Raw genomic sequence first — 26,754 nt, 5'->3', positions numbered from 1 at the left:
ATCATCACATTAGGGAAGGACAGGGAAGGAAGTCGGCCGTGCCCTTTCGAAAGAACCATCCCGTGATAACTACACTATGTGGCCTTTTAGCCGGTTGGTTACCGCGACGTGATATGGTGACATTCAGTTTAGAAGATCACTAGAAGGAGCGCCTCTCTGCTCTTCTAGCGACCGTCAATTTGTTGTAAGGGAGAAGCCACTAAATTGCGAGACAGCTAAGTAAGGCAGACCTAAATCGAACCCATTAATTTTTAACGCCTGCCGTTCTCGTACCCTGTGTGATGAGAAAGAATCGCGAGTCATAATAGAAGAAGTCAAGATTGCAATAGCCGCGATGATAAACGGCAAAGCCGTAGTTGTAGATACGATACCAGGAGAAACACTAAGATGTTTGAACCAAGAAGGAGTCAGACAAATGCAGTGGTTATGTAACTAAATGTACGACAGCGGTCAATTTGCAGAGGACTTTATGATAACGGTGGTGATTCCGCTGCCGAAGAGACAAGGAAGCAGGCAGTGAAGTGAGCGCAGGGGAACCAGCATCATTTCATATCCAGGTAAAGTAATGTTAAAGAATTATTAATGATAGACTGGAAAAGCTAACTGAGGAGAATTTGGCTGAGGTTTTATACGAGATGCAGGCGCAAGAGATGCGATAGGGAGAGAGGTATATTGACAAGGGAAGAGACCTATACAATGTGTGGTCAAAAGTTTCCGAGCACCCCTGTGTAATGCATAATCAACTACTAGATGTCACGAGACGTAAGTGCAGAGTGACAATTATCGAACTATATGGAAAAAAGCATAAATTAGTTACAAACCACAGCATTCATACACTTTATGCAACGTGCAAACATCACCACAGATATTCAGATTTAGGTTATGACTTGTTCGATATGCCTGCCATCATTGACGATAATGTGGCGCAAACGAATAGCGAAATTCTGCACGACGCGCTGAAGTGTCGGAACATCGATGCTGTCGATGACCTTCTGAACGTCTGTTTTCCGCTGAGCAACAATTTTATTGCTGTACACCTTGTCTTCAACACAGCCTCACAGGAGTCGCATGGGTTCAGATGCGCAGTGTACGGCGGACAATCGAGGCCCATGCTAGTAGCCTCTGGGTACACCAGAGGCAGAATGCGGTCCATCAAAGTGCTCCTCCAGGACATGAAACACTCTCCTGTTTTGATGGGATCGAGCTCCGTCTTGCATGAACAACATCTTGTCGAAATCAGGGTCACCTTGGATAATAGGGATGAAAATCGTCTTGCAAATCCTTCACGTGCTGTTCACTTGTCACTGTGCCATCAAGAAATATCACACCGATTATTCCATAACTGGACACTGCACACCACACAGTCAGCCGTTGAGGGTGAAGAGAATTTTCGATCACGAAGTGCGGATTCTCAGTCCCCCAAATGCGCCAGTTTTGCTAATTGACGAACCCATCGAAATGAAAGTGGCGTTGTCGTTTCAACAAACCATCACATTGTTCAAATGACTCTGAGCACTATGGGACTTAACTTCTGAGGTCATCAGTCCCCTAGAGCTTAGAACTACTTAAACCTAACTAACCTAAGGACATAACACACATCCATGCCTGAGGCAGCGTTCGAACCTGCGACTGTAGCGGTCGCGCGGTTCCAGACTGTAGCGCTAAACCATCATGCGCATACTAATTCCCAACATGCTCTGTGGCCAACCGTCCAATTTGAACTTCCTAACGCAAACCGTTGAGAAGTTATGACGATTGTATTTCATACAGTTCAGTAATCGCCACCCCATATACAACGATATGGGTCTCCAGTCGAGAAACAGAAACGGCAGAATGGGTCAGTCAGGTGAACTCAGTCACTGGATGCCGCCTGAGTAACGAATCCACCAGTGACATTTCAACCCTCCTAAAGCTGCCCAAGTCGGCTGTTGGTAACGTGATTATGATGTGGAGACGTGAAGGAACAGCCGCAGCTGACGGACTGGGACATTCGAACATTGTGGAGATTGGCTGTAAAACTCGCATGAAATACGCGGCAGGAGCCAGTCGTGAGCTCCAAAGTGCTACCAGAAGCCCAATTGGGACAATGATTGTGGCTGTCCATGAGGAGTTAGAAAAGACGGGGTCCGATGGCCGAGGCGTGGTGTACACAGCACTGCAGATGACGGGGAAACTAGTGCTTTGAAGCGGTGAGTCACGCTGATCGTTGTGGTAATTCGGTGGAAGAGGCTGAGTTTGGTGGATACCTGGAGAAAGTCACGTGCCGTCACATGTGGTGCCAACAGTGAAGTACGCAGGAGCTGGTGTTGCGGTAAGGAGGGTGTTTTTCGTTGTTAGGGTGTGGTCCTCATTTAAGAAAACGCTAAGTGCGGAACGATGTGAACACACTTTACAGCACTGGGTACTGTTTACAATAGAAGAACAATTCGGAGACGGTGACTGTTCTTATCAGCCGCGATGAGTAGCCGCGTGGTCTGAGGTGTCCTACACGGTTCGCGCGGCTACCCCCGTCGGAGGTTCGAGTCCTCCCTCGGGCATGGGTGTGTGTGTGTGTGTTGTCCTTAGCGTAAGTTAGTTTAAGTTAGATTAAGTAGTGTGTAAGCTTAGGGACCGATGACCTCACCAGTTTCGTCCCACAAGATCTTACCACAAATTTTCAATTTTTCCTTTTTTCTTATCAGCATGACAATGCACCATGTCATGAAGCATCACGCATGAAGGCTACGGGTTGTGGCCAATAAGATTCCTGTAGTGGGCTGGCCTTCCCAGAGTCCCAACATGAAGCCAATGGAACAAAAAAGTGGTTCAAATGGCTCTGAGCACTATGGGACTTAACATCTGAGGTCATCAGTCCCCTAGAACTTACAACTACTTAAACCTAACTAACCTAAGGACATCACACACATCCATGCCCGAGGCAGGATTCGAACCTGCGACCGTAGCGGTCTCGCGGTTCCGGACTGAAGCGCCTAGAACCGCTCGGCCACACCAGCCGGCCGCCAATGGAACACCACAGGAATGAGTTAGAACGTCGACTTCACTCCAGTGTCCAACATCACCACCATCTCTGGTTCTATCTCTTGAGGAAGAACGGTCAGCCATTACTCCACGGATATCCAGACACCTCATTGCGTACAAAATGTTCCCAGCAGAGCTCAGGCCGTCATAAAACCCAAGCAGGAACAAACTCCGTACTAATGTCCACTAATAGGCGTCCAAGTAATTTCAATGAAATAGTGTATCTGCATTTTATAGACCTGGAAAAGGCACTTGATAATGTGGCTAAGGATAAGCTTATAACTGCAATGATAGAAAAGAGAGTGGACTGAAAAACCACTGAGAAACTTCACTGGCAGACGTTACAAGAGAGGCGTTGCGCATCACGGAGGGAGTTACTATTAAAATTTCGGGACAGCACTTTTACGGAGGAGTCGGACAACATATTACGTCCCCCCACATACATTTCAGGCATTGACTATGAGGAGAAAATTTGAGAAATTAGAGCCAATACAGAGGCTTACCGACAATCATTCTTCCCACGCACTATTAGTGAGTGGAACAAGGTTGGAGGGATTAGATAGTGGTACAGAAAGTACCCTCCACCACTCACCTTTAGGTGGCTTGCGGAGTATAATGTAGATATAGATGACCCATACACTCATTATAGCGGAACCAAAAAGCGTCAGTGAAAGTGAGTGGATGAAGTACCACCCAGACAAAACCCAGGAAAATGAGTTACAGGAGGCAACTCTCTGTCCCCTACGCTTTTCAGATCGTGCTCAGAAAATGCGATCGACCACTGCCTACCAGATGGAGTAAGAAGAATATGGTGTTTCAGCTTTCCGGGCGACATGGTCCTTCCAGTAACAGACAAAAGAGCTTCGTCTTACTCCAAGCCTGTGACGTCACCAGAGCATCAGCTAATAACAGAACGGTTCCATCACGTGATGGCATCAAGGGATCACAAATTTAGCATTGGAGGGCAGCGTGGAGGGTAAAAATCGTAGAGGGAGACCAAGAGATGAATACACTAAGCAGATTCAGAAGGATGTAGGTTGCACTAGGTACTGGGAGATGAAGAAGCTTGCACAAGATAGAGTAGCATGGAGAGCTGCATCAAACCAGTCTCAGGACTGAAGACCACAACAACAAACACCATCACGTGACCAGATCTTGATATATATAATTAGTTTTAAGCTTTAATTACATAAAAATAACAGAATTCTGTGAGAATATTGACCGTAAATGCTATTTGAATGTCATAATCAATCAGAATAACAACAATCCGAACGCTATTTTTAACATAGGAAAATAGCCTATTCGAGAGTACAGTGGATACTACTGACGTTAAAGAAAAGAGCTGTGGAATGAAAATCATTACAAAGAAAACGTAAGTTATGGATCTAGGAGGAAATGAAGGGGTAAAGATAATGCCAATTGGAGAAATATTAGGACACGGTCAAAGCTTTAAATATCCAGGAATCTGAATGAAAAGCGACTGGAAGATAAGAACAGAAATTAAAATCAGGATAGCAGTGGCGGAAGAGTCATTTTATAAGAGAAGGAAGGTTTTCCGTAGCAATGTAGGTAAAAATCTGAGGAAACAATAATGTAATTCTGTATATGGTGTGTTTCGTATAGTACTGAAATGAGCAAATCTGGAAATTTGTGGTAAGGTCTTGTGGGACCTAATTGCCGCGGTCATCGGTCCCTAAGCTTATACACCACTTGATCTAACATACGCTAAGGACAACGCACACATCCACGCCCGAGGGAGGACTCGAATCTCGGACGGGGGGAGCCTCACGAATCGTGAAAAGACGCCCTAGACCGCAAGGCTGAAACGTGTAAATTGAGGAATAAAGCTAGAGGAAGGGTTGAGCCTTTTGAGATAACAGACGCGGCGGCGGATGGAAAGATTAAGTAGGATGGATGGGGCGAGAAATGAGGAGGTACTGAGAGGAATGTAAGAGCAGAGGCGATTCCTGAGTGTAATAAGAACTGCATAGGCGAAACATTAAGAAAGCGGGAGGGGCTTATAACAAGCCGTGTTAGAGAAATGTATAGAAGGAAAGAGGAGGCTATGGGGGAGGAGATTTCAGAACCCGGAGGATGTGCTGTACGGCGGCACATAACGGCAACACTGAGAACAAAGTAACGGATACTAGGAGGCGGAGACGCAAAGGAGCTGCTAATATAGTACAGCACAAATCGTGATGGTCTGTTACAATTGACAGCCAGGCGTTTAGTTGGCTTTGTGTAGAATTTAGCCAAATGTTTCTCTCCGCATTTCTGTCTTTGCTACGCAATAACGCACAAAACACTGGAAAACATAGCGACACAATGCAGAACTTGTCCACTTAATACCCTCGCCGCTTATTGGATTTATCATTCCTCTTTCAAAAGCCATTGCAGATTAAAGCCATTGCAGAATTATGATAGAGTTTTGCGACAAAAAATTGAAACTACCGGCTTGAGATTCTTAAGACGAGTTATAAGGCATCTTTTAATAGCCCATATCAGCAGTACGGAGATTAGATAACACTTGAAGGACGGAACTGAAGATTACAATCGTCAATTGGCGTAACACTCCTTAGGAGCTGTCTCCTTCCTGACTCACCGAACGTTTTCTGAAGCACAAACCACGGTAACCTCAGACTAGAGGACGTCCCAAAATGTGATGAGTGCGTAGCCGAAACACACTGCTAAGGCAGGTTTCAAAGAGGAAAATTTACACTACTCACAGACATGATGCATGTCACCGCTTAACCTAGAGGTTTCGTTAAACTTCTCAAGATGACCAATTTATCGCTTTGTTCAGGTCGCTCCGGTAGTACTCAGAAATAATTTCTTGAATCTACTTTTTAATCGACACCCACTCTATTCATACAAATACTACTATAACGGGGGTTATCAACAGATATAGGTTAAGTGTTAATGGAAATCTCGCATTTGTTGATCTCATTATTTACGTAAAAATGTATCACTCGCTTCTGTATAATAAAGACCTACTTTAATTCCAAGTTGCGTTAAGTTTTACGTGCAGCATTCCTACAAGAAGAGTACGAAAAGAAACTTCCAATACTGAATAAAATTGAGCCGTAAAGAGGATATAGAGGTTCCTACGCCATATGGGTGTGATAAGTTGAACCTCGGCGGAAAGCGTCCGGTTTAAATACGTATGAATGTCATGTCGTGGGAGGGTACCCAATAAGATGCAAGATGCAATGATGTTTACAAAAAAAAGTTAGGATTGTTTCTCAGAACAGAGGAAAATAAGGAACACGTACTGCGTTGTGATATTACGGGTGATTAAGAAAACTTTATTTATTTTTGTGTGTAATGAATGCGATGTAACGTTGCCAGAAATAATTCATGGGACAAGCCAGCTGGGCCTTTAAACTAAGGTTTAATGTACACACACATCATCGCAATAAAAGAAGTATGAGAACACATGTGTGAACGGATAATCACTTTATTTTTGATATCGACCAGAATATGAACATCTTACTGACAACTAGAGGCATTATCTGGACGTACTAAAAGAACCTGAAATTTGAATTTCAAAAAGACTTATCACTGACAAAGTTATTCATGATTAGTGACGTCCAATTTTAAAATCCAGCGCTTATCATCTGCGCTGTTATTATTTCTTCGGAAACATTTAAGATATCGTAATTCTCTTCTCGCCCAGGCGAATTTTGTGGAAGTCTTTAGTAAAGGGCATAAAAATTCTCATAATAACATTAATTACTCGTTTTATATATACAGGGTGATAATGATTAAACTTTCAAACCGCTGTTGAAATAATACCACTGGTCAGAATGACATCAAAGTGCAACGGAATATTATCGGAGAAGGGGGAAAACGTATGGCAGAAGAAAAATAAATAGTTACAAAATGTAGCAATAGATGGCGTTATAAGCATCATAATTTAACAGTGGTCGACTACAAATGACAAATGAATCACACAACACACAACACTGCCTAGAGTGTACATCTGACGTTAAACAAACTGTATTACTCAGTGTGCATGAGTGTACAGATGTGATACTGTTAGCTACGTAAGCCCATCCACCACGGCAAGGTCATGTCACATCGGATGGGAAAAATCGGTTTTTAATTGTCCTGAGGCCAAAAACCGCATACAAAGCGTCAATCAAAATTAAATCTGATTACTAATTTCCATGTGACTGGCGCAAAATACACTCCTGGAAATGGAAAAAAGAACACATTGACACCGGTGTGTCAGACCCACCATACTTGCTCCGGACACTGCGAGAGGGCTGTACAAGCAATGATCACACGCACGGCACAGCGGACACACCAGGAACCGCGGTGTTGGCCGTCGAATGGCGCTAGCTGCGCAGCATTTGTGCACCGCCGCCGTCAGTGTCAGCCAGTTTGCCGTGGCATACGGAGCTCCATCGCAGTCTTTAACACTGGTAGCATGCCGCGACAGCGTGGACGTGAACCGTATGTGCAGTTGACGGACTTTGAGCGAGGGCGTATAGTGGGCATGCGGGAGGCCGGGTGGACGTACCGCCGAATTGCTCAACACGTGGGGCGTGAGGTCTCCACAGTACATCGATGTTATCGCCAGTGGTCGGCGGAAGCTGCACGTGCCCGTCGACCTGGGACCGGACCGCAGCGACGCACGGATGCACGCCAAGACCGTAGGATCCTACACAGTGCCGTAGGGGACCGCACCGCCACTTCCCAGCAAATTAGGGACACTGTTGCTCCTGGGGTATCGGCGAGGACCATTCGCAACCGTCTCCATGAAGCTGGGCTACGGTCCCGCACGCCCCAACATCGTGCAGCCCACCTCCAGTGGTGTCGCGACAGGCGTGACTGGAGGGACGAATGGAGACGTGTCGTCTTCAGCGATGAGAGTCGGTTCTGCCTTGGTGCCAATGATGGTCGTATGCGTGTTTGGCGCCGTGCAGGTGAGCGCCACAATCAGGACTGCATACGACCGAGGCACACAGGGCCAACACCCGGCATCATGGTGTGGGGAGCGATCTCCTACACTGGCCGTACACCACTGGTGATCGTCGAGGGGACACTGAATAGTGCACGGTACATCCAAACCGTCATCGAACCCATCGTTCTACCATTCCTAGACCGGCAAGGGAACTTGCTGTTCCAACAGGACAATGCACGTCCGCATGTATCCCTGCCACCCAACGTGCTCTAGAAGGTGTAAGTCAACTACCCTGGCCAGCAAGATCTCCAGATCTGTCCCCCATTGGGACTGGATGAAGCGTCGTCTCACGCGGTCTGCACGTCCAGCACGAACGCTGGTCCAACTGAGGCGCCAGGTGGAAATGGCATGGCAAGCCGTTCCACAGGACTACATCCAGCATCTCTACGATCGTCTCCATGGGAGAATAGCAGCCTGCATTGCTGCGAAAGGTGGATATACACTGTACTAGTGCCGACATTGTGCATGCTCTGTTGCCTGTGTCTATGTGCCTGTGGTTCTGTCAGTGTGATCATGTGATGTATCTGACCCCAGGAATGTGTCAATAAAGTTTCCCCTTCCTGGGACAATGAATTCACGGTGTTCTTATTTCAATTTCCAGGAGTGTATGTTCAGTATGCTGTCCATCGTTTCCTGCAACAAGTTGAAATCGAGAAACAGCACGTTCCACAACTGATCGAAGTGTTCCTGGGATCACGTTCAGAGTGTGTTGCGCAATGTGTACCTTCAATGTCACTAAGTTTGCAATCGGATCACTGAACACAGCATCTTTTAGATAGCCCCAAAGCCAGAAGTCACGCGGATTAAGATCAGGTGATCGGGACGGCCAGGCTGCAGGGAAATGACAGCTGACAATTCTAGCATTTCCGAAATGGCGCTTCAGCAGCTGTTTAACTGGATTGGCAATGTTCGGAGGTGCGCCATCTTGCATAAAAATGATCCCATCCACACATCCACGCTGTTGGAAAGCTGGAATGACTACGTGGTTGCGCAAAAGACACTCGTAGCGCTTACCAGTGACGGTACAGGTAACAGGACCTGAAGCACCTGCCTCTTCGAAAAGATATGGCCCTATGATAAACGATGCCGTAAACCCACACCACACAGTCACCTTTTCAGAATGAGGTGCTACTGGTTGATTTCCGTGTGGATTTTCCGTTGCCCATATTCGACAGTTATGTGTATTGACATATCTTGTCAGATGGAAGTGGGCTTCGTCTGGCCACACAATCTTCCACGGCGAATCATTGTCCACTTCCGTGCGAACAAAAAATTCTAAAGCAAAGCTCTCTCTCTTGCTGGCAGGTCAACAGGAAGCAACTCGTGGGCATGGGTAATTTTTGATGGATAACAAAGAAGGATGTTCCGTAGGACTTGACGCACGATGCTCACGGGTATGTCCAATGTCCGGGCAATTCTCCGTGCACTACACGTTTGCACACCATCACTCGTCTCCTCCTGCACTGCAGTGGCCACTGCTTCCACTGACGTCGAATCAGTTCGTTTCCTCCCTCTACCAGGTTGCCTACCAAAAGAACCCCTTTCCGACCCATTTTCTCTAGACCCTTGGCAGTCATCCAACCAGCGCCTTTTTTTCAAACCCTCCAGTGTCTGGAACTCCTGGAGAGCGACGTATGGAGAGTTATCATTTTTGTGATACAACTGTACAAGCAGAGCGCGATCCTGCATTGAGACAGTCATGGCAACGTTGCAGACGCGAAAGGAGGAAAAGCCGTGTACCTGGAGTGTTTATACCGACTTCAATGGGACGTGTGCATGACAGGTGTTTTCATTTACATATTGTGACACATACAGCACCATCTATTGATCCGTTTTCATACTATTTTTTTTCTTCTGCCGTATGTTTTCCCCCTTCTCCGACAACATTCTGTTACGGTTTCACGTCATTCTGATCAGTGGCGTTATTTCGACAGCGTTTTGAAAGTTTAACTTTAATTACACTACTGGCCATTAAAATTGCTACACCAAGAAGAAATGCAGATGATAAACGGCTATTCATTGGACAAATATATTATACTAGAACTGACATGTGATTACATTTTCACGCAATTTGGGTGCATAGATCCTGAGAAATCAGTACCCAGAACAACCACCTCTGGCCGTAATAACGGCCTTGATACGCCTGGGCATTGAGTCAAACAGAGCTTGGATGGCGTGTGCAGGTACAGCTGCCCATGCAGCTTCAGCGCGATACCACAGTTCATCAAGAGTAGTGACTGGCACATTGTGATTAGCCAGTTGCTCGGCCACCATTGACCAGACGTTTTCAATTGGCGAGAAATCAGGATAATGTGCTGGCCAGGGCAGCAGTCGAACATTTTCTGTATCCAGAAAGGCCAGTACAGGACCTGCAACATGCGGTCGTGCATTATCCTGCTCAAATGTAGGGTTTTCGCAGAGATCGGATGAAGGGTAGAGCCACGGGTCGTAACACATCTGAAATGTAACGTCCACTGTTCAACGTGCCGTCAGTGCAAACAAGAGGTGACCGAGACGTGTAACCAATGGCACCCCGTACCATCACGCCGGGTGATACACCAGTATGGCGATGACGAATACACGCTTCCAATGTGCGTCCACCGCGATGTCGCCAAACACGGATGCGACCATCGTGATGCTGAAAACAGAACCTGGATTCTTCCGAAAAAATGACGTTTTGCCGTTCGTGCACCCAGGTTCGTCGTCGAGTACACCATCGCAGGCGCTCCTGTCTGTGATGCAGCGTCAAGGGTAACTGCAGCCATGGTCTCCGAGCTGATGGTCCATGCTGCTGCAAACGTCGTCGAACTGTTCGTGCAGATGGTTGTTGTCTTGCAAACGTCCCCATCTGTTGACTCAGGGATCGAGACGTGGCTGCACGATCCGTTACAGCCATGCGGATAAGATGCCTGTCATCTCGAGTGCTAGTGATACGAGGCCGTTGGGATCAGGCTACAATCCGACCTTTATTAATGTCGGAAACGTGATGGTACGCATTTCTCCTCCTTACACAACGTTTCACAAGGCAACGCCTGTCAACTGCTGTTTGTGTATGAGAAATCGGTTGGAAACTTTCCGCATGTCAGTACATTGTAGATGTCGCCACCGGCGCCAACCCTGTGTGAACGCTCTGAAAAGCTAATCATTTGCATATCACACCATCTTCTTCCTGTCGGTTATATTTCGCGTCTGTAGCACTTCATCTTCGTGGTGTAGCAATTTTAATGGCCAATAGTGTATAATCACCCTGTACATTGCTTGGCGATGTAACCATCTGCCTCGAAATGCATAATGCATATTTACTTATTTTATAACTGTGTGGCTTGCTGCTTCCAAGTTATGGTATAACCAGATCTTACTCTACGCTGTATAAATTTCTAGCACATTCTTGAGAATGTATCAACAGTAATGTAGTTCTGTCCTTTACCAAAAATCTGAGCGTATTGATTGTACAAATATCACTTGCTGACATATCAGTAAACAAAGACTGATTGCATAAAAAGTGCGTGAATAAAGACCACTTCGTTTTCTGAAAAACAGTAACGTCATTCACCTTGTCGTAACAGCGTCTGACTTACTGCTGCTTCGCAGAAAAGCGCTCCAAAAACAACGCAGACACCAGACAAAGCCGCTCAATATAAAGCACATTGCCCATTTATAGCAAGCAGATTACATTCATTATCAGCAATGTCCTGTCTCGTGTGTCTAGTGTTTACATAATACTTATCGTTCCTGATATCTCAAACACGCTGAATACTGCGGCGCCATCTCATATGACAGGCCTGAACAAACCAGTTCACTCACTGGAGCCAAAATCTTTGCTGTCAACGGAAAAAATAAATCGCAATAAATGCAAACGAAAAATGCAGCCAAGGGCCAAAGAAGTCTCCAAACAACGACGAGCTTGCACTGTTCGAAACATTTAGTTTTGTACTGTCTAAAGTAAGCGTTGTCGATAAATTTAATGTATCAGCAAGAAGCTACGCAGGGTGTGGAGAGTTTTTGTTGTTGTTGTTGTTGTTGTGATCTTCAGTCCAGAGACTGGTTTGATGAAGCCCTCCATGCTACTCAATCCTGTGCAAGCTTCTTCATGTCCCAGTACTTACTGCAACCTACATCCTTCTGAATCTGCTTAGTGTATTCATCTCTTGGTCTTCCTCTACGATTTTTACCTCCCACGCTGCCCTCCAATGCTAAATTTGTGATCCCTTGATGCCTCAGAACATGGCCTACCAACCGGTCCCTTCCTCTTGTCAAGTTGTGCCACAAACTTCTCTTCTCCCCAATTCTATTCAATACCTCCTCGTTAGTTATGTGATCTACCCATCCAGTTTTCAGCATTTTTCTGTAGCACCACATTTCGAAAGCTTCTATTCTCTTCTTGGCCAAACTATTTATCTTTCATGTTTCACTTCCATACATGGCTACACTCTATACAAATACTTTCAGAAACGACTTCCTGACACTTAAATCTATATTCGATGTTAACAAATTTCCCCTTCAGAAGCGCTTTCCTTGCCATTGCCAGTCTACATTTTATATCCTCTCTACTTTGAGCATCATCAGTTAAATTGCTCTCCAAATACCAAAACTCCTTTACTACTTTAAAGGTGACATTTCCTAAACTAATTCCCGCAGCAACACCCGACTTAATTCGACTACATTCCATTATCCTCGTTTTGCTTTTGTTGATGTTCGTCTTATATCCTCCTTTCAAGACACTATCCATTCCGTTCAACTGCTCTTCCAAGTCCTTTGCTGTCTCTGACAGAATTACAATGTCTTCGGCGAACCTCAACGCTTTTTCTTCTTCTCCATAGATTTTAATACCTACTCCAAATTTTTCTTTTGTTTCCTTTACTGCTTGGTCAATATACAGATTGAATAACATCGGGGATAGGCTGCAGCCCTGTCTCGCTCCCTTCCCAACCACTGCTTCCCTTTCATGCCCCTCGACTCTTATAACTGCCCTCTCGTTTATGTACAAATTGTAAATAGCCTTTCGCTCCCTGTATTTTATCCCTGCCACCTTTAGAATTTGAATGAGAGTATTCCAGTCAAGGAGAGGTTTTAGACACGCTTAATGAAGTAAATTGAAGCTGCAGAAATACCTTCTGCCGATGTGTTTCCATTTGTACTGGCGTAGCAGGACGTGCGGGGACCTAGTTGTGTCTTGTTGCTTCAAAGCAATGCACAGAATTTCTGATATGTACACCAACATGGCGTCTTTAACTCAGGTCGACGTTCCAGCAAAAAAATGGCTCAAATGGCTCTGAGCACTATGGGACTTAACTTCTAAGGTCATCAGTCCCCTAGGACTTAGAACTACTTAAACCTAACTAACCGAAGGACATCCATGCCCGAGGCAGGATTCGAACCTGCGACCGTAGCGGTCGCGCGGTTCCAGACTGTAGCGCCTAGAACCGCTCGGCCATATCGGCCGACGACGTTCCAGCACAGAGGCAACACGTACAGCTTGGGTCCGCTGCTTTGGTTGTGTGGTTTCAATGGAAAAACAGGCTAAGGCTCTCTGTCACTGAAGTAACGAGGTCTGTAGCGTGTAGGAATGCCAGATGTCTTTTACTATGCACATGCGACTGAAAACTGCGCAGTGATTTGGTGTAGTAAAGCGTGCGCTCACACGCAAAGTTATTAATCTTTCTTACGGGTCAAAACACAATTACTTCACATTTTCACACTGATCAGTAAATATTGTAAATATTTCCAATTTCCTAAACTCTGCAGCTCGCAAAGTCGCTACCATAGACCCGTACTGCCCTTGGTCATTCATCGCGAAGCCGATCATGCACGAAGTGATTCAGCACTTTCTACGTAGTTTCTCAAATGTTTTCTAAAAATTGGCAATAAAATGGTGTTTTGATTATATAATGATAGTGCAGTACTAATAAAGGAATAATCGAGTGTGACGTGACGAAAGCCACCCTGAACTTTTTTGACGCTGAAGGAATACAGCGAAAGAAATGCACTGTCAAAATTTTAGCTGCTAAGACGCTGCGAGCTATTACGGACGAGAAATACCCATTCGCGAGCTACGCTGGGTCGAGAAAACCATTTGCGACGTGTTACGGTTTCCCTCTATGCGCGAGATCGGGAGAAACACACTAGTTGCACTGGGTGATCACAATAATTTTAGTTCAAAGGCAGTTATCTAGTAAAACCAGATGGCTCGAGCCCCCACGTGCTTCTGCACGAAAGACAAAAAAAAAATTATCACCCAAGCACCTACATTGCATGCATCCCCTTGGGGTGCCGTAAAATGTGGTTGGACTTATTAACTAAACTGGCTACTTTAGGTCTGAGGGGTGCCAACCACATCCGCTGGACTACCCCCAGTAATTTTAAATTAATGTCAAGTTTATAAAAACAAATGTTAGCAGGCAGGAATAATTTTTAGTGAATACAACACAGTTTTAAGTAACTGGAGTTTATTTTGACTTATTCAGGACAGATTTGACTGAAATACTGCTAGGCTTAAGTGTTCTTGATTTGACCTCAGATATGTACCGAGTTAGTTCAACAGCTCCACTCAAATATTAATCACAAGCATTTAGTAATTCTTCACTGTATGTTTCTTTTTAAATAGCTGAAACCCCTAGATGAATAAAGTTCCGAGCGGAGAATACTTCTTGAAAAATAGTAATAAACCAAACACAGTCCGAAGTCCAACAGCAAGCTGAAATCACTATGTCCCAAAGCGGTTGTTTAAAGTTCGACACGACTTCGCGGTACGAAAATATTCTAAGTTCAAGTGCGCGAAATTTACACAAGTCTCACAAACGCACCACATAGAATTCTTCGAAGTCCAGCAGCACCCAACTGCTGAAAATCACAAGTTCCACGCGACTTCGCGGTCCGAAAATACTCTAAGTCCAATTCGTGCACGGACTTTTGCTAGCACACATGCCAGCACCCCTTTCAACTCAACTGAATGACTGCCCCCCACCACAGAAAATGGCCGTCCATAGAAGCCCTCAGTTTGAAGACTCTGAAGTCAAATCAAGTTTGTTTGCACATAAAATTTACTTTTACACTTAATATAGATACAATAAAATGCACTTCTATTCAGACGGAAATTTTCCGCTGAATTCAGATTCATCATCAGAATTTCTGTGCGAGGTATCATTCTCATATTATTAAAATTTATGTGTTCTTCATGTAGAACTTTTCATTATTTAAAATACTTTCAATGCATATATAACTGATTTTTTTATTGTATTACCCATTTCCTTAAGTCTACTTTTCTGTACTGCCGCTATCTTTATAGTTCCTATTTTTTTACTTACCAAAATTCCGCATTTTTAAACACGAAAACAGCATTCTGGCTCCTCATTTGAATTTTTAAAACATGTAAAAAAAGTTCCATGGATATCTTAATACTACTCATTCAGACCTTTCATTTGACACCTCGTTCGTATAATTTTGTCAACGCGTGGCCAAGATGTCCAATATACAATTTTACTTAATTATTAAAATATTCACTTTGTTATAATTCAAAAACTACCAGAGCGACTGGAGGCGCGTTTATAAGAGCACAACTGGCTAATTTTCTGCTTTAAAAAATGAGCCTACAAGGTCCTCTGTGCCACATTGGGATCAGTTTTTATTTATTTCTACATCATACATTCACTTTAGCTCGATGCTGAAAGCGGCCCGCAGAAAGCCCGCCATGAGCCAGCGTGTCGGCCATTGAGCTTCACCGTCACGTGGCTGGACACCAAACTGACCGTACTCGTTTTAAAGTACCGCCCTCTGTCGGTCAGTGCCGAAACTAGGACGATTCTGCCGCTGTCAAGACAACTGACACACACCCATCTTAGATTAGATTAGATTAGTACTTGTTCCATAGATCATGAATACGACACATGGTAATGATGTGGAACGTGTCAGATTAAAAAGGTGTCTATACAAGATATTGCATTACACAAAATATTACACTACTGGCCATTAAAATTGCTACACCAAGAAGAAATGCAGATGATAAACGGTTATTCATTGGACAAATATATTATACTACAACTGACTTGTGATTACATTTTCACGCAATTTGGATGCATAGATCATGAGAAATCAGTACCCAGAACAACCACCTCTGGCCGTAATAACGGCCTTGATACGCCTGGGCATTGAGTCAAACAGAGCTTGGATGGCGTGTACAGGTACAGCTGCCCATGCAGCTTCAGCACGATACCACAGTTCATCAAGAGTAGTGACTGGCGTATTGTGACGAGCCAGTTGCTCGGCGACGATTGACCAGACGTTTTCAATTGGTGAGAGGTGCTGGCCAGGGCAGCAGTCGAACATTTTCTGTATCCAGAAAGGCCCGTACAGGACCTGCAAAATGCGGTCGTGCATTATCCGGCTGAAGTGTAGGGCTTCACAGGGATCGAATGAAGGGTAGAGCCACAGGTCGTAACACATCTGAAATGTAACGTCCACTGCTCAAAGTGCCGTCAATGCTAACAAGAGGTGACCGAGACGTGGAGACGTGTAACCGATGGCACCCCATACCATCACGCCGGGTGATATGCCAGTATGGCGATGACGAATACACGCTTCCAATGTGCGTTCACCGCGATGTTGCCAAACACGGATGCAACTATCATGATGCTGTAATCAAAACCTGGATCCATGCGAAAAAATGACGTTTTGCCATTCGTGCACCCCGGTTAGTCGTTGAGTACACCATCGCAGGCGCTCCTGTCTGTGATGCAGCGTCAAGGGTAACGGCAGCCATGGTCTCCGAGCTGATAGTCCATGCAGCTGCAAACGTCGTCGAACTGTTCGTGCAGACGGTTGTTGTCTTGCAAACGTCCCCATCTGTTGACTCAGGGATCGAGACGTGGCTGCACGATCCGTTACAGCCATGCGGATAAGATGCCTGTCATCTCGAGTGCTAGTGATACGAGGCCATTGGGATCCAGCACGACGTTCCGTATTACCCTCCTGAACCCACCGATTCCATATTCTGCTAACAGTCATTGGATCTCGACCAACGCGAGCAGCAATGTCGCGATACGATAAACCGCAATCGCGATAGGCTACAATCCGACCTCTATCAAAATCGGAAACGTGATGGTACGCATTTCTTCCCCTTATACGAGGCATCACACCAACGTTTCACCAGGCAACGTCGATCAACTACTGTTTGTGTATGAGAAATCGATTGTAAACTTTCCTCATGTCAGCACGTTGTAGGTGTCGCCACCGGCGCCAACCTTGTGTGAATGCTCTGAAAAGCTAATCATTTGCATATCACAGCATCTTCTTCCTGTCGGTTAAATTTCGAGTCTGTAGTACGTTATCTTCGTGGTGTAGCAATTTTAATGGCCAGTAGTGTACATGACACTTAATATTCTTGATTTTTTTTATTCTCGGCGTTGGGGATGTTACCCACTTACTACATCCAAAAATTCGTCTAATGAGTAGAAGGAGTTGCCATTAAGAAATTCTTTTAATTTGCTTTTAAATTAGATGTAAACACGACATATTCTCGACTTCCACTTTGCCGCGATATATATACTACAGAAACTGGTGTCTCCACATCCACCCCTAAAAGCCTGTCACCTCACAACGTACTGTAATTTTTTTTTTATTGCTGAAGTTACTCGTTTTTGTAGCACAAAGAACAGCTTGTGACAGCAATTTGGACAGCCCTGTTTGCCTAGCGTGCGTTCGGCATGACAAGAGGGCGCAGCGTCGCATAGAGCAGATATCCGGTGTTACCCGTGCGAATTTTAAAGTACTTAAACCATACATAAAGGGTAACGTATGATTAATGTTTTGTACAGGAGGCAGTTCATATCAACAGCTAAACCGTTGCGCATATAACGCTTATAAAGGTGGAAAATAAATCAAGGCAATGTTTGACGTTACATTACAGACGACTTCCATCAATCGTAACATTACTTTATCGAAACGTAATATTTCTTACACATACATCATTTTATAACAATTCCTGTAGCACAGTTATTACCATAATTTTTGAATACTATACTTAGTAATAGTGAGTTGCTTGTTTATTTTGCGTAGTCTCCACAATAAAGCGAAGTGTCACTTGAATGACGAAAACAAAGAGTTTGCTTACGCCAGACACACCTGACGAATGCAAAATTAATGCTTTTAGGCAAGTTCCAGTAATGAGTAGTTTTATTTGGACAGCACTGCTGTGGAGTAAGAAATGGCCCTGCCCATTTCTCTGCTTACTGTGGTGCACACTTGACATACTTAAATCAATTAATAAAATGTGCAGATGCAAACTGATAATCCACAAATGACTGAAATTTAAGAATGCTGTTCTCCTTATAACCTCAGATGACATGGAGCTATCGTAAATTATGTTGTCTGACAATTTCTTTTAAATATTTTCCACACTGGAAAAAAATTCTTTATCTAGAGTTGGTTGGTTCCGGAAGGAATCTGTGTTGTATGAACAGTCTGAAAGGCATAGGTATCGTTAGTTATATGCTGGCCAAAAGTCCAACAAAGGCAATGAATTAATTTGTGCAACAGGTTAGAAATCGTTTCGAATGAAATTTAAATATTATTCGTTGTTATTTTTACAGATTTTGGTAGGTCGAATATAATATTTTTGTCACTAAGCAGTCCTTGTTTTATTCTTGATCGAATATGTCTTGAGGTCTTTGAAGAGAGATATAAAGCTGTGGAATCAGTAATCCACTCCTAGTTATCACTGTCATTGTTGTATATAAGTTTGTCATAGCATTAACGTGTTACACAACAGAGTCTGCATTTTTTTGCCTCCAAATGATGAAGTGCGGTTTTCTCGCAGCTCTTTCACGAAACCTGACTGATCGGCGTTGGACACGGCAGGTGTGTTCGGGATACCAGCAAGCTTCGTCTTCACGTCAGCTACGAATTAATGTCATGTCCTCTACACTTTTGCTTGAAGTAAACTTCGTTGTTTTGCGACTTCCTGTACTGGATGGTACAGGACGAAGAAGGCTTGAAAAAAATGTTCAAATGTGTGTGAAATCTTATGGGACTTAACTGCTAAGGTCATCAGTCCCTAAGCTTACACACTACTTAACCTCAATTATCCTAAGGGCAAACACACACACCCATTCCCAAGGGAGGACTCGAATCTCCGCCGGGACCAGCCGCACAGTCCATGACTGCTGTGCCAAAGACCGCTTGGCTAATCCAGCGCGGCGAAGAAGGCTTGAAATCACGAATGTTTATCTCCTAGACCTCCATCGGTACCGCCGTATTGCTTCTCGCGACCAGCCTTACAGGGTTCATATTTCAAGAAAAGTGCTCTAAAGAACTATCATTCATGTTATTTATAAAAGTTTTGGGGATTATGTTGGTTTTTAATGGTGAGGTAACAGGACTTTGCGGCGATGCTGTACAGTAAATCCACCACATTGTTTTCCTTTCACAGTTTTGCGAATTTCGTTTTGGTGTATGTTTATTAGTTCGCTAAAATCTTTCTTCCGTTAATGCAGTTCATCGTCAGCGGGTTTGCACGCTAGTTTACATTAAAAGTTAGACATGAAGAGAGACAAACACGCCACCACTGCGATTAATGAACCGTGGCACAGAATTGGAGCAGCATGTAAAGGTGCAGTCTGAAAAAATGGCTCTGAGCACTATGGGACTTAACATCTATGGTCATCAGTCCCCTAGAACTTAGAACTACTTAAACCTAACTAACCTAAGGACATCACACAACACCCAGCCATCACGAGGCAGAGAAAATCCCTGCCCCCGCCGGGAATCGAACCCGGGAACCCGAGGGTGGGAAGCGAGAACGCTACCGCACGACCACGAGATGCAGGCTGCAGTCTGAGTTCGACATGATGGCCAGCCGGGGTGAATCCATTGTTCCTGCCAGCGGTGGCGGTTCTGTATGCTAAACTTTGCACCCTGTACGCCTCAAATAACATAAAAATTTAATTGTGTATTCTTCGCAAGATACTGTATGCAAACAATAATGAAGAATCCGTTATTTGTAATATTTCCTTGTGTTACCCTTCTGATGAACAACAGGCTAGATATCTAGCTGTCATGGGCGCTCGAAATAAGCGGATTCACATTTGTTCTTCATAGATGTGCGTGATGTCTTCTGTTGAAAATAAAACTACGGAGATAAACGTTGACGTCCAGTCGACAATGGAATCACTAGAGACGGTGCAAAGATTCACGTTGAAGAAGGGTGGTGTGCAAAACACTGAGCGCGCCCTACGAAGAATTCACCCCAGCGTCCGTCTTCAGGGGAGGCTGAAGAAGAGCTTAGCGTGGGTCACCGAATGGAGATCGGAATCCCGGAATCCCGTTCTTCCTGAGTCCACGGCTTCACCACTGCGCAGCCTCACACGGTAGGTGCTAAGTCACAACAGTACAACGATTCCACACGTGAACCTGCGTCATGTGTTACAGTGCAAATAGACCAGTCAACGAAGGAAAATTGGAGGGTAAAAACGGTGTGGTCGCAAAATTTTGCACAGTGCTAGCAGGGAGTGTTCTGAACAGTATACGAAAAATCGTGATCGGAGGGGTGTGATCGTTGGCATCGGGGTGGGCTTAAAGGTCACTTTCATTATGTCTTTCGCGAACAACTAGAAAACCGCGGCTTCTAGCAAAAATGTTTCTCTGTACAAAATTAAACTAAATTAAATTTACTACAAAAAAAGGTTCTATTAATTTTTTTCTAGGGTTAATAGTTTCCGATGGAAGTGAAGCATGGACGATAAATAGTTTAGACAAGAAGAGAATAGAAGCTTTCGAAATGTGGTGCTACAGAAGAATGCTGAAGATTAGATGGGTAGATCACGTAACTAATGAGGAGGTATTGAGGAGAATTGGGGAGAAGAGGAGTTTGTGGCACAACTTGACTAGAAGAAGGGATCGGTTGGTTGGACGTGTTCTGAGGCATCAAGGGATCACCAATTTAGTACTGGAGGGCAGCGTGGAGGGTAAAAATCGTGGAGGGAGACCAAGAGATGAATACACTACATAGGTTCAGAAGGATGTAGGTTGCAGTAGTTACTCAGAGATGAAGAAGCTTGTACAGGATAGAGTAGCATGGGGAGCTGCGACAAACTAGTCTCAGGACTGAAGACCACAACAACAACAATAGTTTCCGCATTCAGGGGATGGAAATGTCACAGATTATTAAGAATATTGTTATAATGGTATATAATTGATGTTTATTTTCGAAAGAAGTGGATTAAAATCAGATATTAAATGCGTGTACCTCATCTAAGTGCAGTGGAGCCGTATTGGAGATAAGTTGTGTTCTGGCAACACCGACTCAAAGAAAGGCCTCGGCGCTTGTTGGTGATGTCACGTCAGCTAGGCACGGCGAACGCCAGGTCTGTTGCAGGCAGAAACGCCTGGACGTGCTTATCACTATAAATCTCTTATTTTTGGACAAAATGTTTGATATTGTTTTGGATTCTGCAGTTTTATTTTAAGGTGAAAGATTTTCTTACTATCGTAAAGCTACAAATGAAGATCATAGTTCTGTATTACTGAATACTGTCGAAACAAACGTAGATGAATATGAGAAGACGCTTTGCCCCATTGCAAGCTTCGTAAATTTTACATTCAAGTAACTGTATTTACTTGATCCATTTTGTTATCGAAACTTACCCCAACCCCCTTACAATTAACTAGTTTCTTTTATTTATTTATTTATTTTCGTTTGACATCTTCACTGGAAATGTGAAATAATTTACATGTGTAAATGTCCAACTGTTGCCAGTCATTATATTACAGTCGTTTTCAACGAAAGGAATTCTAAACAGGAAACAAAATAGCTTCATACATCGAAAATACTGCTGAGCTTAAACTTTTTTAAACATACACATTAGAAAAGATAAATATCCCCCTCTTGCAACTGAAAGGAGAAAATTTATAAGATAAAAAAAATTTTATTTGATAAAACAAGTATCTGTCTTTTGCCTCTTCTTCTGTCCCCCACCCCCTCCCCCAACGTGTACAATCACAAGATATTTCATTAACATTCAGTGCTCTTCACCCCATAGTCAACCAAGATACCTAAAGAAGAGCACCAATGTGTTCACAGTTTCTTGCAAAAGCAGCCCAGTACAAACGTAACTTCCTCAGATTTACGAATAAGGTAAAGAAGCACGAGTTCTGTTGCTGCTGGACCATGAAGTTGTTTTTGTATGTCAATCTTTAAAACAGGTGGAAATTTAAGTTCAGGAGTACACTATTTGTTAAGAAGTGTAATGAATTGCACAATTAATTGATTGCAGGAATCTCTCAGAACAATGTGTGTTGGTCAACTACCGCCAATAGTTTCACATTTTCCTGTGTCAGAGAAGGAGACACCACCATTATGAGTATGCCTGCAACAGAACTGGCGTTAGCCGTGCCTAGCTGACGTGACGTCACGAACAAGCGCCGAGGCCTTCCTTTGAGTCGGTGTTGGTTCTGGGGGTGTTATCAGGGTGTGCGGGGCCGATGTGTGCGGTAGAAGTGCAAGGATGGGAAGGTCGCCGGACCACGTTCAAGCCATTCTGTCCTTCAAACGTCTGCAAACCGAAGGTCGAACAACTGATACCCCCACTCTACACACCTCACTACGTCACAAGAAGCGGCTATAGGGTGTTTCACAAAGTTATACGGAGCTTCCACATCACGCCTTACCAATCACTGGCGATGTAAGGTGCAGACATTCCCGGGGTATGTTCATTTCCCACACTGTGCTTTAACACTGCATGAAAAGCAGATAGGATAATGTTAACGTAAGTAACGCATATGGACAGAATCTACGTAACTCTCTGCACTCTGTTCTACATTGGTAGAGGTGAGTTGATTCTTGGTCATCCTCTGCTGCTCGATCGTCAGTTTACAGGGCATACCTCGCCAGCATTTCCTCTCCAGTTCTTTTTAATTTTAGTCTTAAGAGTTCTCTGTAGTTTTCTGAACAAGAAAAATTTTGCTTCGAGGATATTGTACCGAAGAAAGTCCCAAAATTTGAGGGAATTAAAAGTGCCTTCACACATGATGACGCCTCCATGTGACGCTGACAGTTCTGTTAAAAAACGTAATTTTGATCTTACTTGTTTCTTTTATGACTTTTCAGTCTGTCTTAATAAAACAAGATTGTTAGAGAAGTAATCACAAAGTAGGACTCAAAACCCAAATGGGAGTTATGACAACTCTATATGGAAAAGGATACCAAAAATTGTTCTTGTAGGACTGTGTTTCAGCGATTATCGGGGAACGTTTGTTATGGAACTGATGGCAGTGCCTGTTGGACTAAATATGCAAAGAACTTTAACTGCCACTGACCGCAGGACAGCCTTCGAAGCAGAGAAGTCAGTGTTGCAAGCCATCAAAGAAGCAAGAATGAGTAGAAGTAGTCTGCAATAAAAAAACGTAGGGAGAAAAGCACCAGGAGCAAGATGAATGTGTTAGTCTTAGATGGAAAAACAAGCTATAACTTGATTTCCCTGAAGTTCACTTTTATGATGTTCTGGTGCACTTCGGTTAAGAATTATTAAAGACAGAGACCTGAAATTTTGTAGTGTCCTAAAACATCTGTAGCCAAACCACATACTGTTATTATGACTTAAATTTGAAAATTAAGGATTCTTTTAAAGTAAAACTATGACTTAATTACTAAATTTTTTATGATCATTATTAAATTTTTTAACCTAAGTTATGACAGGCAGATATTATTAAAAGTCTACGTTAAACACAACAGTATAAAGAACTCCCACAAAAAAATGCGTTTCTACTTTGTTTTTTAGTTGTACCTGTGCTGTGCACGAACAATTAACATCGCTGAATTTCACTTGCAACGCAGAATACAAGGCAGAAAAAAGTGTGTGATCAAAAGCTTTGGTCCATACATCAAATTGCCCCCAAAAAATCTGTTAAGAGTTGGTAAGCATTACATGGGCTTACAACTCTTTAGCCGGCCGAGGTGGCCGAGCGGTTATAGGCGCTACAGTCTGGAACCGCGAGACCGCTACGGTCGCAGGTTCGAACGCTGCCTCGGGCATGGATGTTGTGATGTTCCTTAGGTTAGTTAGGTTTAAGTAGTTCTAAGTTCTAGGGGACTGATGACCTCAGAAGTTAAGTCCCATAGTGCTTAGAGCCATTTGAACCATTTGAACAACTCTTTATTGTACGAGCTACATTATTTAGAAAAGTGAAAAAAAATTTTCAAGATTTTCCCCTTTGTGTTCACGAGCTGGTCGCCGTAAACCCATCCCCACCCGGACTCTCACACCTCAATGGTTAGGATCTTTGTATATTTTTCAGGACATTCCCTCCAAGCACTGTGCAAATATTTGCCCCTACGCGATTTTTCCCTCCTACTCGGCCTTACTTGGTCTTGGTTGACTGGACTAAAAGGAAAAACGAGGTTCGTTCACCGGGAAGGCGATACGAAAAACACGGGGGTGCGCAGACGCAAGAGGGCACCAACCTTTGCCGCTGCTACAGTGGACGCGCGCTGCTTTGCCTCCTACCGACTGCGGGGCGCCGTGCAGAAGTCCCCCGCCTTTAGCCGTGGAGGTAGTGGTGGGGGGCAAGACGGCCCTGGCCCTGGCCCAGGGGCAACGAATGGCCCCGCAGTCACCGCCAAATCTCTGCGCACATCGCCTTCAGCTGGAGGACGTGGCCACCTGTCCGCGCCATCTGTGCGATAACGCGCCGGTTATCTACTTACGCTTCGGTACGTCAGGGACTCAAATGCACTATCACATACGATGTTGATGCATTAACTTGTTCTGAAAGCGGTGCTGATATTCAAGACAATAAAAGCGGGTTAAAAGCTGTGAGTTATATGGGGAAGTTAACCTTGCATTACTGAGCAACTGTTTCACCAAGTATCCAGTCTAGCTTACCAAATTCCCAACCAGACTAACATTAATTATACTGTTTTAGTAGTCATCTTACGATAACCGGTGATACATATACAAAAAGACAATTTCAATAAAAAGAAATAAATCAGTTTATATTTGGACATTTATTTTATCATTGATCATTGTTCCGTTAAAATTTCAGCATATTAAACTTGATTCATAACTAAACTGGTGCCTTGTTTAGGATTGTCAAAATGTGAGTTTGTAATCTTACGGAACACATCAAATATGGAGCCAAGATTGGGAGACAGCATACAACACTGCATTCATAAAATAACACACGAAGAACGTTGAAACATATGCAAGAGCAAATTAATCACAACCAACCGATTCAATTTTCACCCAAAGAAGTTACGTTCGTAGCACAATCCTGTCCGTCATCAAATTACCACACACTGGTATACTAAATTCATACTAACTCTCTGTGAAATCTTCCCGAAAAGAATAGCTCAGGGCTACTTTGATGACTACACTACATGCTTCACGTGGTCAACTTGGTTTACACAAAGAGTGTAACTCCACAATAATTTTGATAATAAAAATAAATTACATCGAAACACAAATTACAAAAGAAAAACCTCGAACTGGTTACTATCGTCTTACTATTAACCTGATGGGTCAAACAATTGTATAAGCACATGGTACTGGTCTCACAAAGTACACCCCACGAGAGTTGAACATAAAGAAAAGTTGCTATATTGAAAAATATTGTCAAGACGAGACGTTATAATCTCACGCACATTCGCATTTAAGATTGATGATCTTAGTTAGAGTTACGGATCATCCACACGTGGTTCCACTTTACTCACAAAGTAGTGACAAAGCAACTACTGGAAGATATTCTGAACTTCACACTCGAATTACGCTGCGTTGCAATTTAAGATAACATAAGATATTTTAGATCCAAACCTGAAATAAAGATGATAAAATTTTCAGTTAGGCTGAACTTAAAAAATTCATTGGTGCTTCCAGATACAAAACGGAAGTGACCAGATAGGCAGCTTCATATACCAACATGACAAGGGACAGACAGCACCATACTAAGAATATAAACCTCTTTGCTTTTAGAAAGCGTAGCTACCTGTTCCGATGTTGGTCCTACTGTTCTCTAGCACACAGGCTTGTCTGCTACCATCACGCATGCAACTAGAAATACATTTGCTCATCTATCCTTTCACACAGAAGGGAAGGGGGATGACAGTACCTTATCATATACATTATATAAAAGAAAGCGGATGTAGGTTCCGTATGAGACTGTGTGACATGAATTACATATAAACTGAGTTTTAAAGTGTAGTAGTGTGGCAGATCGTTCTTGATTATGTGTGAGAGTAACACATTCCACTGCTCAGTCTCCTCCCAGATAGTCAGAAACACCACAGTAAATTTAGAAGTGGAATGTATGCCGTAAATGACAACAGTTTTAAAAAATTAACATGAAAGCAATTCAACAAAGACCTTTCAACGATGCGAAACAAATGATGCAGGAGTACTGTGCCATGGAGCTTCACTTTTGTATGGCTCTTTAATATGAAGCGATGGCAAATTATAGGGCCACTTCGATGCTACACTTCTTGTAAACATGTCAGTAACTATACTCACATCGCCTTCTCATCTACAGCTTCATCGTTCTGCGATTCTCATCTCGTCAATCTCATCTGTACACACTCTCCATATCCTCATACCCAGCGAGCATCCAATGACCTCCTCCAAGTCCACCACGAAATGCGTCCAGATCTTTATCCGCCCTTTCAGATATTACAGAATACCCTTTTCTCTTCGTTCAATCCGCTGTGACTCACACTTAATCCCTGACAGAAAACGAACAATATTCCCACTTCACATATCGATTTGGAAAACCACAAAAACCACGCTTGT

General features: G+C 43.7%; 1 protein-coding gene across 1 annotated transcript in view; it reads right to left on the bottom strand.

Moving 5' to 3' along the window:
* Positions 1-24,489, bottom strand: part of LOC124711330 (UDP-glycosyltransferase UGT5-like) — a 105,717-nt gene extending 81,228 nt beyond the window's left edge. The window contains exon 1 of the mRNA XM_047241353.1: positions 24,438-24,489. The gene's annotated coding sequence lies outside the window, so the exon portion shown is untranslated. The remainder of the gene's footprint in view (positions 1-24,437) is intronic.
* Between the last annotated feature and the right edge of the window lie 2,265 nt (positions 24,490-26,754).

The sequence above is a fragment of the Schistocerca piceifrons genome, chromosome 8 (assembly GCF_021461385.2).
Source record: "Schistocerca piceifrons isolate TAMUIC-IGC-003096 chromosome 8, iqSchPice1.1, whole genome shotgun sequence".
NCBI lineage: Eukaryota > Metazoa > Arthropoda > Insecta > Orthoptera > Acrididae > Schistocerca > Schistocerca piceifrons.
This window is presented reverse-complemented; position numbering and strand designations above follow the sequence as displayed.